Source organism: Salvelinus alpinus, chromosome 7, assembly GCF_045679555.1.
Source record: "Salvelinus alpinus chromosome 7, SLU_Salpinus.1, whole genome shotgun sequence".
Lineage (NCBI taxonomy): Eukaryota > Metazoa > Chordata > Actinopteri > Salmoniformes > Salmonidae > Salvelinus > Salvelinus alpinus.
In genome coordinates, this window is record NC_092092.1 from 41,267,765 (window position 1) to 41,280,883 (window position 13,119).

The 13,119-nt window shown below is 42.7% G+C and overlaps 1 protein-coding gene and 1 pseudogene across 1 annotated transcript in view; both read right to left on the minus strand.

Moving 5' to 3' along the window:
- LOC139581033 (src kinase-associated phosphoprotein 1-like) overlaps positions 1–13,119 on the minus strand; it is a 50,059-nt gene that overhangs the window by 3,294 nt on the left and 33,646 nt on the right.
- Positions 7,661–9,615, minus strand: LOC139580249 (kinetochore protein NDC80 homolog pseudogene; annotated as a pseudogene).

Below are 13,119 nucleotides of genomic sequence, written 5' to 3' on the forward strand. Positions count from 1 at the left end.
GACAATCACTAAATGTCATTACACTTTTTGGTGTTTTGTAACAGATGTCTCTTTCCATTCATCAAATGGCGCGAGACCCCCCGAATGTCACGGTGTAATTCGCACTCTGGGTACAACATCTGAAAGCCAAAGGCTATCTTATATCTATCGATCAATTTTGTATGAGGTTTACGTGTAGAATGCATGTTTGTAGAACCATTTCTCCCTCTCCTGGCTGTCTCTCTGGCCACTGGTGTGATATATCCCACATCCTCAGTCAGCAGCCCATCCTATCATACAGAGAGTTCTGACACCTCACTATAGAGCCAGAGGAATGAAAAACAGACCTACTCCTAATGACTGGTGACTGGACAGAGATAACGTATAAGTTGTGTCTGGACAGAGATGACATATTGGCCGGTTAGAGCTCACAGATCAGAGTGATGGCCCAGGCCTGAAGTGTTCTTAGAGCAGGTCATGATAAGCAGCTCATCCATCTGGATGTGCAGAACAGAGAGAACATTATCATTCTGTCTGCTCGCCTACACAGAGCACTGAGAACTGACTGTTTCAATGCAATTACAGAGTGATTGAAGGTGGAATACTCCACTCAAAATGGCAAATTGATGTGCTTGCTGACTTTAAGACAAGTGAAGCAAGCACACACATTTTCTTCATTGAAAGGTACATTTTCTAGTCCCTGTGATTTCCAACACATGGCCCTAATAAACCCATGTTTCTATCTTAAAAACCAAAAACATACAGCGAAAATGTTTTGTTGTGGAAAGCTAGCTTGAATAGTAATCCAAAAAAGGAGAGAAACAGACGGACTGGGGCATCAGAGTAGGAACGAAACAGTTTCTCTCCCCCGGGGCTGTTGCAGCTCCATTCCTCCAACCCCAGTGACAGAAAGTTGTATTTATCTCCCCAGCCCATCTGTGCAGCCAGTCTCATGTCCTCCCTGAGAAAGCTCTTTTTGATTATTAACGCCACCATTTGAATACGCTTGCTACATCACCACAGTGTGCCAATGGCAGCAAAGGTCTGTCAAGCATGCCAACTCCATCTTCCTCGCTGCTTACTACGGGTTCATACAGAGTACACCTGCTGGAAGGGGAGGTCTCGTAGTGAAGCATAGGGAGTAAATGTATTCCAATGACAATGCCCTAACTTCAATCTCTTCTACCTCCTTCTGATTTTTCTCCTTTCATTTGGTATAAAATGCATATCAGACTTTTGGATATGATGATCTCCCAGTGATTTTTTGGGGACTTTTCCTGCTGAAAAGTGATATAAATACAATAAAGTACACTCACTAAAGGGTAAAAAAATATATCTATATTTTGAGCAAAATAGTGTTTTTTCGACACAACTGATGGTTGGTCTGATGGTCACTTTGTGACGTCATCGGCCTCCTCCCGTGCTTGAGGAACAAAAGAGGAAGCCCCCCCACACACACTTGTTTCATGTGATGGGGATACCAGTGGACCACCTATTGAGATGTGACTTTTGTTAAGTAAATCAGGTGTTAAATGAGGTGAAAAGGAGACTGGAGTAGGACTTTAAGTTTCAGGAGAAAATACAATGGATAACACCTTTCTGTGGATGCCAAGGATGCCATGCCATTTCCATACCAAGACATTCTCCTTCAATAAAAAAATTATCAAGCGGCCCTCAGTGGCAGTCTGGAATTTTTTGTGTGGCCTGGGTTCATAACTGTATATGGTGGGAGGAGGTTGAATGAGGAGAGAACAGCGCCATGTTGTGGCGGTGCGTTGACTCGTTGACCTCCCCATGACTCCTCCATTGAGAGGGTGCAAATGAACATGGGTGGGGCTGGCACGGGGAGAGAGGGGGATTGAGCGAGTTGCCATGACAACACCTGCAGTACACCAGTAGCATCGTTTATTTACCACTCAGGGGGCTGGCTAATGGTGACATTTGGATGGGCCCATCGCTCACTTTGGGCAGGAGGACAGATTGACAGCTAACGATGCCTGAAGAGGGAGGAGGTTGGCTTGACTGTCTCTCATAGGGTGAATGACAGAAGCAGGATACAGGAGAAGGAGCACTTTGTATGCCATGCCAGGTCACTGTGACAGCTGCTCTACCCGATTCCCACTCTCCTCCTTGAGCTATACATTCACTCCTTTTTGTAGAAAATCAGGTTCTGCTCACGTTCCATTGTCATTCTTTGTATTTTTGCTCTCACTATTTCTCTTGACGTATAAGCAATACATACACACGTAAACACATACATTCACATACACAGATGCACACACGTACGAACACGAACACACACCTATATACACACACGTACGCAGGAGGAGTGTTAATAAGACTGACCCATAAGGCAGGCCTTGGACGTGATGGAGCGCAGGAAGTCTCTCATTGCCCTGCCGCTGAACCCGCCGTCTGGGCGTTACAATCTCCCCCTGCCCTCCCTTCATCTCCCCCTCTTTCTCTCTAGCTACCTCTCCCCCTCTCTGTTTCGCTCTCATCCACAAGGAGAGTCATCAGACACACACTGCAGCGCTGCGTCTCCTTCCACTAGTCATCCTAACAATGAAACATGGACACCTCTTACAAGTCGCAGCTCCTGGTCTATTTGACCACAAATCTAGTCAAAGAATTTTGCTCACACAGGTGGACTGGACTGCCTTAGCTGTTCCAGAAATATTTTTGCACATGGACACGTATCCGACCATTGCAAAATAAATGTCTACTTATTTTGCCAGATATGAATATTTAAAGGGAATCCTAGCAATGCCTATTTAGAGATTTGGACACATTGGTTTTAGGCTCGGTGATTTCTTTCAATTGTTTCGATCTGTTTAATAAACAGGCAATCTTTTAATTTAATCAACGAGATAGATTCAAAGTCGAGAGATGACTGAGCATGAGAGCAGTCTAAATTATGAAGCAACAAACAATCCGCTTCTCTTCGAAAGCCGCCTTGGGATTATGGATGGTTCTTTAACTTAATAACAATTTAAAGTGGATTTGTGTATGCCGCTGAGTGTCTGTAATGATAGCTGTTTACGCTGCCCCTCATTTATAATAATTAGGCAGAATGTTAAGGGTTGCCCAGGCACAGTTCTAGGCTATTGGATGGGCCTGAAAAATAACCTTACTGTAGTTGACCGGGAGATGACCACTGCCTCCTAGATGACCCCAAATCCCAGACTCACCCCCTACCACTTTGGGTGGTAAATAGGATGTCTTGCCCTGTCTATAGGGTATTGGTGTCTATAGCCACAAAAGCAGCTTTAAAGTGGTGTGTGACAAAGAAAGGGAGCGATAAAAAGGGGGGGGATAAAGGGTTCACACAAAGAGATAAAGGGATCTCCATCTGATTGTTTTTCCTCCCTTTCCCTTTTCTTTAGCCACATTCAACTGGGGTTGTTATGGACTTAAGGCAGTTGAGGACATGAGAATATGACCCTATATGGAAATAAGATACAAACATATTATTTATACTAAGAAAATACAAACTACATCTTTTTTTCAATCACATTGGCAAATTGTTCAGATGTAAGTGGTATACTTTCAAAACTCTTAGTACAACAGTAAAAACTGCAAACACTTGCAATGCCCCCCGTCTTTTATGTTCAGAACCTTTGATTGAGCATTCATTGGAGTTCCACTCATCTTTCACCCGTGAGAACATTTAGTTTAGTCACCAATACATCCGATAATAATAAACTCACAGTTTAGTTTTAACTCAAATGTAATCCAATAGCAAAAAATAAATAAAAATATTTTTAAAACGGATCTTTATGAAGTGCTGAATAGAAGGAATATTAAAAGTTAAATCAAATGTTCCATACAGTGTTTAGCTATGTACCAGTATGTAAAATGTGTTCAAGTTTAGTGCAAATCATATAAAAAAAGATACAAAATTGTTCCAATGTAAGGTTTAGAGCAAGATGTCAGTCTTACAGTTTCAGTATCCTCATAACGTACATACAGTGCATTCGGAAAGTATTCAGACCCCTAAAAAACAGAAATACCTTATTTACATAAGTATTCAGACACTTTGCTATGAGACTTGAAATTGAGCTCAGGTGCGTCCTGTTTCCATTGATCATCCTTGAGATGTTTCTACAACTTTATTGGAGTCCACCTGTGGTCAGTTCAATTGGTTGGACATGATTTGTCAAGGCACACACCTGTCTATATAAGGTCCCACAGTTGACAGTTCATGTTAGAGCAAAAACCAAGCTATGAGGTCGAAGGGATTGTCTGTAGAGCTCCAAGACAGGATTGTGTCGAGGCACAGATCTGGGGAAGGGTCCCCAAAAAATGTCTGCAGCATTGAAGGTCCTCAAAGAACACAGTGGCCTCCATCATTCTTAAATGGAAGAAGTTTGGAACCACCAAGACTCTTCCTAGAGCTGGCTGGCTACCCAGCCAAACTGCAATTGAGGGAGAAGGGCCTTGGTCAGGAAGGTGACAAAGAACCCGATGGGCACTCTGACAGAGCTCCAGAGTTCCTCTGTAGAGATGGGAGAACTTTCCAAAAGGACAACCATCTCTGCAGCACTGCACCAATCAGGCCTTTATGCTAGAGTGGCCAGACAGAAGCAACTCCTCAGTAAAAGGCACATGACAGCCCACTTGGAGTTTGCCAAAAGGCACCTAAAGGACTCTCAGACCATGAGAAACAAGATTCTCTGGTCTGATGAAACCAAGATTGAACTCTTTGGCCTGAATGCCAAGCGTCACGTCTGATGAGACCTGGCACCATCCCTACCGTGAAGCATGGTGGTGGCTGCATCATGCTGTGGGGATGTTTTTCAGCGGCAGGGACTCGCAGACTAGTCAGGAATGACGGAAAGATGAACGGAGCAAAATACAGAGATCCTTGATGAAAACCTGATCCAGAGGGCTCAGGACATCAGAATGGGGTGACAGTTCATCTTCCAACAGGACAATGACCCTAAGCACACAGCCAAGGCAATGCAGGAGTGGCTTCGGGACAAGTCTTTGAATGTGCTTGAGTGGCCCAGCCAGATTCTGGACTAGAACCCGATGGAACATCTCTGGAGAGACCTAAAAATAGCTGTGCAGCGACACTTCCAACCTGACAGAGCTTGTGAGGATCTGCAGAGAAGAATGGGAGAAACTCCCCAAATACAGGTGTGCCAAGCATGTAGTGTCATACCCAAGAAGACTTGGGCTGTAATCGCTGGCAAAGGTGCTTCAACAAAGTACTGAGTAAAGGGTCTGCACACTTATGTCAATGTCATAATTCAGTATTTTAATTTGATTATAAATTAGCAAAAAAAATGTAAACCTGTTTTTGCTTTTGTCATTATGGGGTATTGTGTGTAGATTGATGAGGAGGAAAAAAAACATTTTAATGAATTTTAGAATAAGACTAACGTAACAAAATGTGGAAAAGGTCAAGTGGTCCGAATACTTTTCGAACGTAGAAATTGTTTCTATGTAGAAGAAATCATCAGATATTATGGGATGTATTGCACAAGATCAACTTTTCTATGTGACTTACATCATTACTGCAACTGCTACCGTTTCACCAGCTAAAATTATCAGCGTACAGTGTATCAATGACATCCAGAAGATGAGTGGAATATATTGTTATATTACAACCAAATTATTTCAGCACATTACACTATAATTCCAAATGGTAGCATATATAGTTTCCACTTTGTCCTATTGAAGCACGCTGACTGATGGAGGATAATGATGTAGTTATTACAGCCACATTTTTATATGATTTGGTTCTACCTTCCAACATAATGTCCATTGATACATTTCTGATGTAAAAAATATAGAATGTGACACATTTATCAGCATCATTTCTCTTGAAGCCGTTAATCACGTCTCCATTTCTTCAACGCATGGAACCTTTTAAGCGCACATTTTATGTGCAGAACGTAACACAGTAAATGCTTGCGCCTTTAGCTACATTGCCGAAGACCGTGTGCCTCTAGACAAAATAATGTAAAAGTTATGCCCAATATTACCGGAGTTACAGTGGGCCCAATATGTTATTTTATTTCTGCTCCGGATTCGTGAGCCATTTTAAACTACTCGTAGGTCGCTATTTTTTGGTTTGATAACGAACGGTTGCTAGCAACCGGATAACTTGACCACTGACTAGGCTATGTACATATTTGGATGGCGCAGGAAAAACTGAAAAGGAATAGGCTACTCAAAGAGATGTTTCGAAGGTAGGCTGCATATGCAAGCGTGGGGTGTGTATGATTGTGTGTGTGTGTGTGTGTGTGTGAGAGAGGATGTGTGTGAGATCGGGAGTAAGTAAGAGAGAGAGGGTGTGGAAGGGAGGAAGGGTAGGCCTACACTCATAGAAAAAAGCGTTCCAAAAGGGTTCTTCAGCTGTCCCCAAAGGAGAACCCTTTTTGGTTCTAGGTACAGCTCTTTTGGGTTCTATGTAGAACTCTCTCTGGAAAGCGTTCTACATGGAACTCAAAAGGGTTCTACAAGGAACTCAAAAGGGTTCTACAAGGAACTCAAAAGGGTTCTACCTGGAACCAAAAAGGGTTCTTCAAAGGGTTCTCCTATGGGGACAGCTGAAGAACCCTTTTAGGTTCTAGATAGCACCTTTTTTTCCCTAAGAGTGTATGTTTAAAGTTCTCTGAACAGTACAGATGGTTACAATGTTTTCATAACATTCTTCAACAAGTTTAATATGTTCCTTGTATGCATAGAGCCAGTTCTTTTTTCCTTTAGTGACACTCATTTAGAATGAGTTGTGTGTTTGTGTGTGTGTGTGTGTGTGTGTGTGTGTGTTTGTGTGTGTGTGTGTGTGTGTGTGTGTGTGTGTGTGTGTGTGTGTGTGTGTGTGTGTGTGTGTGTGTGTGTGTGTGTGTGTGTGTGTGAGCGAGAGAAAGAGTGTGCCTGTGTGTATGTGTGAATGTTTAAAATCAAAGTTATTTCTGTTTTGATTGCATTTATGAATAAAGGCTTTTAATTAATTTAATCAATTCTAAATGGTTTGTTTTTTCTCCTCGCTGCAAACTTAAACATAACTCATAGTTATTTACTTAGGGTAAAGTTCATGTTAATTTAAGAGGGAGATATAGCCTACTAGTGTAAATCAGTCTCAGAGTGTGTGTGCTGTCAACCATTAAAGATTCTCAGTATTAATTACTCAGTTATTGGCTGAGACAGAAACGCACAAAGGTCAGCCACTAGGTGTCACTAGTGTCCATGTTCTGGAGAGCTGCATGGAACAGCAGTGTCTGGAGTTGTGTCACAACCAACTTTACAACTGCTGCTGGATTGGTTGACTGATTCTCTCTCACTATCTCTCTCTCTCTCTCTCTCTCTCTCTCTCTCTCTCTCTCTCTCTCTCTCTCTCTGTCACTATCTCTCTCTCTCTGTCACTCTCTCTCTCTCTCTCTCTCTCTCTCTCTCTCTCTCTCTCTCTCTCTCTCTCTCTCTCTCTCTCTCTCTCTCTCTCTCTCTCTCTCTCTCTCTCTCTCAAAGAGATGGACGTGTTAGCAAGAGTTTAAAGGAGACTAGGTGGGTTGACATCGTAAATCTCTCCCACTCCATTCCACCATTCCAGATGAGCGCCTCTGGGAATATCGGAATGTGGCTGCTAACCTGTGGAGCCATGTCTTTTGATTCCGGCTACATAAATTACAGTCCTGGAATGCAGGACAACCCGACGGGTTAGTGAGAACCATGCTTAGGAGTGAATGTAAGTAATACAGATGTTAGGAGAGCAAAGATAGCATTTACTCATTTTAGACATTTTGGGAGCAAAAAAAAGATGGCATTTACTAATTTCAGACATTTTATCAGGAAAATCATAATATGCAGTGCCTAGTGAAAGTCTACACACCCTTTACAGTCTTCACATTTTGCTGACCTTTACAATGAAATCTAAAAATCGAATTTCCCCACAAAAAAATGATATATTATTTATTTACACTGCATGAATATTAACACAAGGTAAGGTTAAAATCACTATTCAGCACAGCACTATTTGGCTTTAGCAATGAAGCTCTCCATAATTTCCTTTTAGCTTCAGGAGGTCCGTCTCGTCCTCCTGAAGGGCTTGCCTGTAGACTCGAGCCACTATTGGTCGTCCATGAATTTCTCCACAATGGACAGACAGGTGGTTGACAGTCGTGGTGAGCACACTGACTAGGTTGTTCGCCAGAGTCCGCCACTCCTCTTTGGTTTCTTGCAGAACAATCTCATACTGCAGCTTTCAGCTTCTCCACGGCGTGGTCATATCCCAAGGTCACCTTCTTCTCCAGCGGCTTGTGGTGGTTCTCCGCATCCTCAATCTCAGCAGCCAACTTCTGATTTTCACTGGCCATCTCCTGCATGTGGTGTTCAAGCTGCTCGTCCACCCTGCGAATACACTCTTCTTCCACATCATTTATCATTTTCCTAAGTGGATTTTGAATCTGTGTTCTGTATTGGACCATAGTCGATGGTTTGTATTCTGTTGTGGTCCTGATAACATTTACAGGCCAGCTTGTGGTACACAGCTACCTTCACTTCAGCTGTCTCCTAGGCCAGAGAGATCTCCTCTTTCCACATGTGCTGCTCAGCCTGCTCCAGGTTTTTGGTCAGGCTGGTCTGCTACAGCCCACACTTCTCCCAGTTGATCCTCTCGATATTTGCTGGGGTGAACTTCTGGGTGGACAGGACGCATTGGACCCTCAATTGCTCCTATTTCAGGATCATCACCTGCAGACCCGATGCTTCCACCTCCTCAGACAGTCCTGAGGAGGTTGGCTTTGAATGATGTCAGTTCACTGCGAAAGCTCTGAAGCTTCTGCAGGTCCACGTACATTTCACTTTCTCCACTCGTTAAGACTTTAAATCTGCCTGTTTGACTTTCTTTCTCCAGCCGCTCAACCTTATCACACAGGATCCTGTACCTCTCCATGGACACCAGAAGAGCTTCGTCCACATTGTACAGTTTCTTTAAATAAGCAAGGCATTATTTGTTCTCCTCTGCAAATGTGTCTGCTCCTTGCATAAACCTGTGGTCGGTTTCAGCAGTGTAGTCCAGAAAGAGCTTATTGAAGTCAACACCATCCTTGATCTCCATGCTGCCATCATAAAAACCATAGATTAGTTGATCCTGTTGTTTGCTCATTCAGCAAAATATCTTACACGTATCAGTGAGCCAGGTCAGAGCCCCTAACACCTGTGGCCAGGTATGTGGAGCTCCCACAGAGAACATGGCACTTTTAGAGAGTGCAAATGGATATCCCTAGTCTTTGAGGATCCCCTGGACCTCATCCTCCAATTTGGAGGTGGGCATCTGGTAGGTGAGGAACTCAAACATCTTCAGGAACTCCTTGGAGGAGGGACCCTGGAGAGACTTGACCAACACTGAACCAGGAAACTCCTTGTGACAGAAACGTATACAACTGTCTGATGAACAAAGGCCTTGTCATGTAAGGGCCGGGTATCCTTCATCTTCTCTGCATCTCCAAAGGCTTCAAAGGAGCGGTAACGAGCCATGTCAGCACCACTGGTCTGACTTCCAAAAAAACTGTCAGGGAGTCATTGATGGACAGCAATATTCAAACCGTATACCTGATTTTCTAGCAGATTTAAGTCAGGACTGAGACTGGACCATTCAGGAACACTCCACACCCATTGGGAAGCCATTCTGGTGTGTCTTTTGGCATTGAAATTAGTGTAATTGTCCCGCTGAAAAACAAAACTATATCCCAGGGTTAGGTATTCAGAATACTGAGGCAGGGTTTTCTCTAACTTTTCATCTGGACTGCTCCGTTCATATTTATTTTGATCCTGACAAACTCCCCAGTCTCTGCCTGGTGAAAAGCACGACATGATGCTGCTACCACGATAAGAATGAAGCCTGTGTTAAAAAATCCACTCCATAATCAATTTTGTTTGCAAACAAATTATATTTTTGGCCTAAATACCTAATAACTACAGGCTTGGGTCAAATCCAATACAACACAACAGTGTGAATCCCTCTGTATTTTCAAGTATTGTGATGGCAGAATTATTTTACGGGTATGTTTGTCACCGGCAGGGACACGGGAGTTTGTCAGGATCAAAATAAACATAAATAGAGTAACCACTAATAAAATGTCAGAGGAAAACAATTACACAATTGTATATGCCAAAGACACACCAAAAGGTGTTAAATGTCTCAATCCTGACTTAAATTTGCTTAAAAATCAGAGACATGGTTTGAATATTGCTGTCCATCAATGACTCCCAACCAAATTTACTGAGCTCGAGCAATTTTAGCAAAAACAATGGATAAATGTTGCCCTAAGAGTTGTTGGTAGAATCCTATTCGAAATGATTCACAGCTGTAATGGCAAAATGTGAAGAAAGGGTGTATCGACTTTCACTAGAGACTGTATATGTGCAATACATAGTCCTAACCTGTCAGTTCTGAAAATAAGAACTCGAAAAAGTTATCATTTCCGTATGCATACGTAGGATATATCCAGTAGTATGTCCAAAAAATATAGAAATGGTAGAGAGTAAAATGGTATGATATTAGTATGATAATGTTTATCAGAAGAATCTATAACACCTAAAAACATGCCATGCTCTAAAATGTTATACACACACACACACACACACACACACACACACACACACACACACACACACACACACACACACACACACACACACACACACACACACACACACACACACACACACACACACACACACACACACACACACACACACACACACAATTCCCCCCTTATATACAAACACAGTAAAAAACCTATCCGATAAAAAAACAACACAAATACTGTAAAAATGCTCCTCTTTACAGTAATATCTCGCTAGATCAATAATGATTGATGGGGGCTCTTTGTATAATCGTCATGTATTACTCAGTTCACAGCCATACGACACCGTGCCTGTGGCCAGCCCTTAGCCTGGTCTACACTCAGGCAATCAATCAAATCACAGAGTTTCTGTATTCCAACGTGCCTAGAATTTTTGGGTTGATATTTCTGCCAATGTGCATGATTTTTTTGTTGTAGCTGATTGCCCACCGCTGCCTACGTAGCTGCTGTGCTGAGTGCCGCTAACCCCCCCTCCTGCCGCCAACCCCCCCTCCTTGATCGCCTTTGTCTGGTCACTGGTGTAGCCTACAAACTTCATGTTGTACACAAAATTGTTCAAACTATTGGATTCCATGCCTCGGTAAGCATAAGCGCAATTTCACCAGTCCCTCCTGCAGCAAAACACCCCCGCAACATGATGCTGCCACCCCCGTGCTTCACGGTTGGGATGGTGTTCTTCGGCTTGCATGCCTCCCCCTTTTTCCTCCAAACATAACGATGGTCATTTTGACCAAACAGTTCTATTTTTGTTTCATCAGACCAGAGGACATTTCTCCAAAAAGTACAATCTTTGTCCCCAAGTGCAGTTGCAAACCGTAGTCTGGCTTTTTTATGGCGGTTTTGGACCAGTGGCTTCTTCCTTGCTGAGCGGCCTTTCAGGTTATGTCAATATAGGACTCGTTTTACTGTGGACATAGATACTTTTGTACCTGTTTCCTCCAGCATCTTCGCAAGGTCCTTTGCTGTTGTTCTGGGATTGATTTGCAATTTTCGCACCAAAGTACGTTCATCTCTAGGAGACAGAACGAGTCTCCTTCCTGAGCGGTATGACGGCTGCGTGGTCCCATGGTGTTTATACTTGCGTACTATTGTTTGTTCAGATGAACGTGGTACCTTCAGGTGTTTGTAAATTGCTCCCAAAGATGAACCAGACTTGTGGAGGTCTACAATTTTTGGATTTTCCCATGATGTCAAGCAAAGAGGCACTGACTTTGAAGGTAGGCCTTGAAATACATCCAGAGGTACACCTCCAATTGATGTCAATTAGCCTATCAGAAGCTTCTAAAGCCATTAAATAATTTCTGGAATTTTCCAAGCTGTTTAAAGGCACAGTCAACTTAGTGTATGTAAACTTCTGACCCACTGGAATTGTGATACAGTGAATTATAAGTGAAATAATCTGTCTGTAAACAATTGTAGGAAAAATGACTTGTGTCATGCACAAAGTAGATGTCCTAACTGACTTGCCAAAACTATAGTTTGTTAACAAGAAATTTGTGGAGTGGTTGAAAAACTAGTTTTAATGACTCCTACCTAAGAATATGTACACTTCCAATTTCAACTGTATACAAAGAAATGTCAATTGAAAAAAGGTAGAACAAAATGAAAAGGTTGGAATGCTGAATGCCAAGCATCACATCTGGAGGAAACCTGGCACCATCCCTACGGTGAAGCATGGTGGTGGCAGCATCATGCTGTGGGGATGTTTTTCAGCAGCAGGGACTGGGAGACTAGTCAGGATCGAGGGAAAGATGAACGGTAAAAATACAGAGAGATCTTTGATGAAAACCTGCTCCAGAGCGCTCAAGACCTCAGATTGGGGCGAAGACAATTTTATATATTTTTTTATTTATTTAACCTTTATTTAACTAGGCAATGACTCTAAGCACACAGCCAAGACAACATAGGAGTGGCTTCGGGACAACTCTCTGAATGTCCTTGAGTGGCCCAGCCAGAGCCCGGACTTGAACCCGATCAAACATCTCTGGAAAGACCTAAGAATATTTGTGCAGTGACACTCCCCATCCAACCTGACAGAGCTTGAGAGGATCTGCAGAGAAGAATGGGAGAAACTCCCCAAATACAGATGTGCCAAGCTTGTAGAGTCAAACCCAAGAAGACTGGAGGCTGTAATCACTGCCAAAGGTGCTTCAACAAAGTACTGAGTAAAGGGTCTGAATACTTATGTAAATGTTATATTTCAGTTTCTTTTTTAAAACAATTGAATCCATTTTAAAATAAGGCTGTAACGTAACAACATGTGGAAATATTCAAGGGGTCTTTATACTTTCCGAATGCACTGTATGGTATAACTATGGCACAGGGTGATGCAAAACACACTTTTTTACCGGTCTGAATACACTCTCAACTGCCTAGAACATTCAGCTGGAGCCTTCATAATATATAGGTTTTTGGAATGTTCGTTCTAATCACCGCAGGGTTTTGATTCAGCTGTTCAGAAATATGAGGCAGAGACATAGGCTACATCTTCATGGTTCAGAAGAGGGTGAGTAAAGAGCGAAACGTGAAGGGCGGGGGAGGG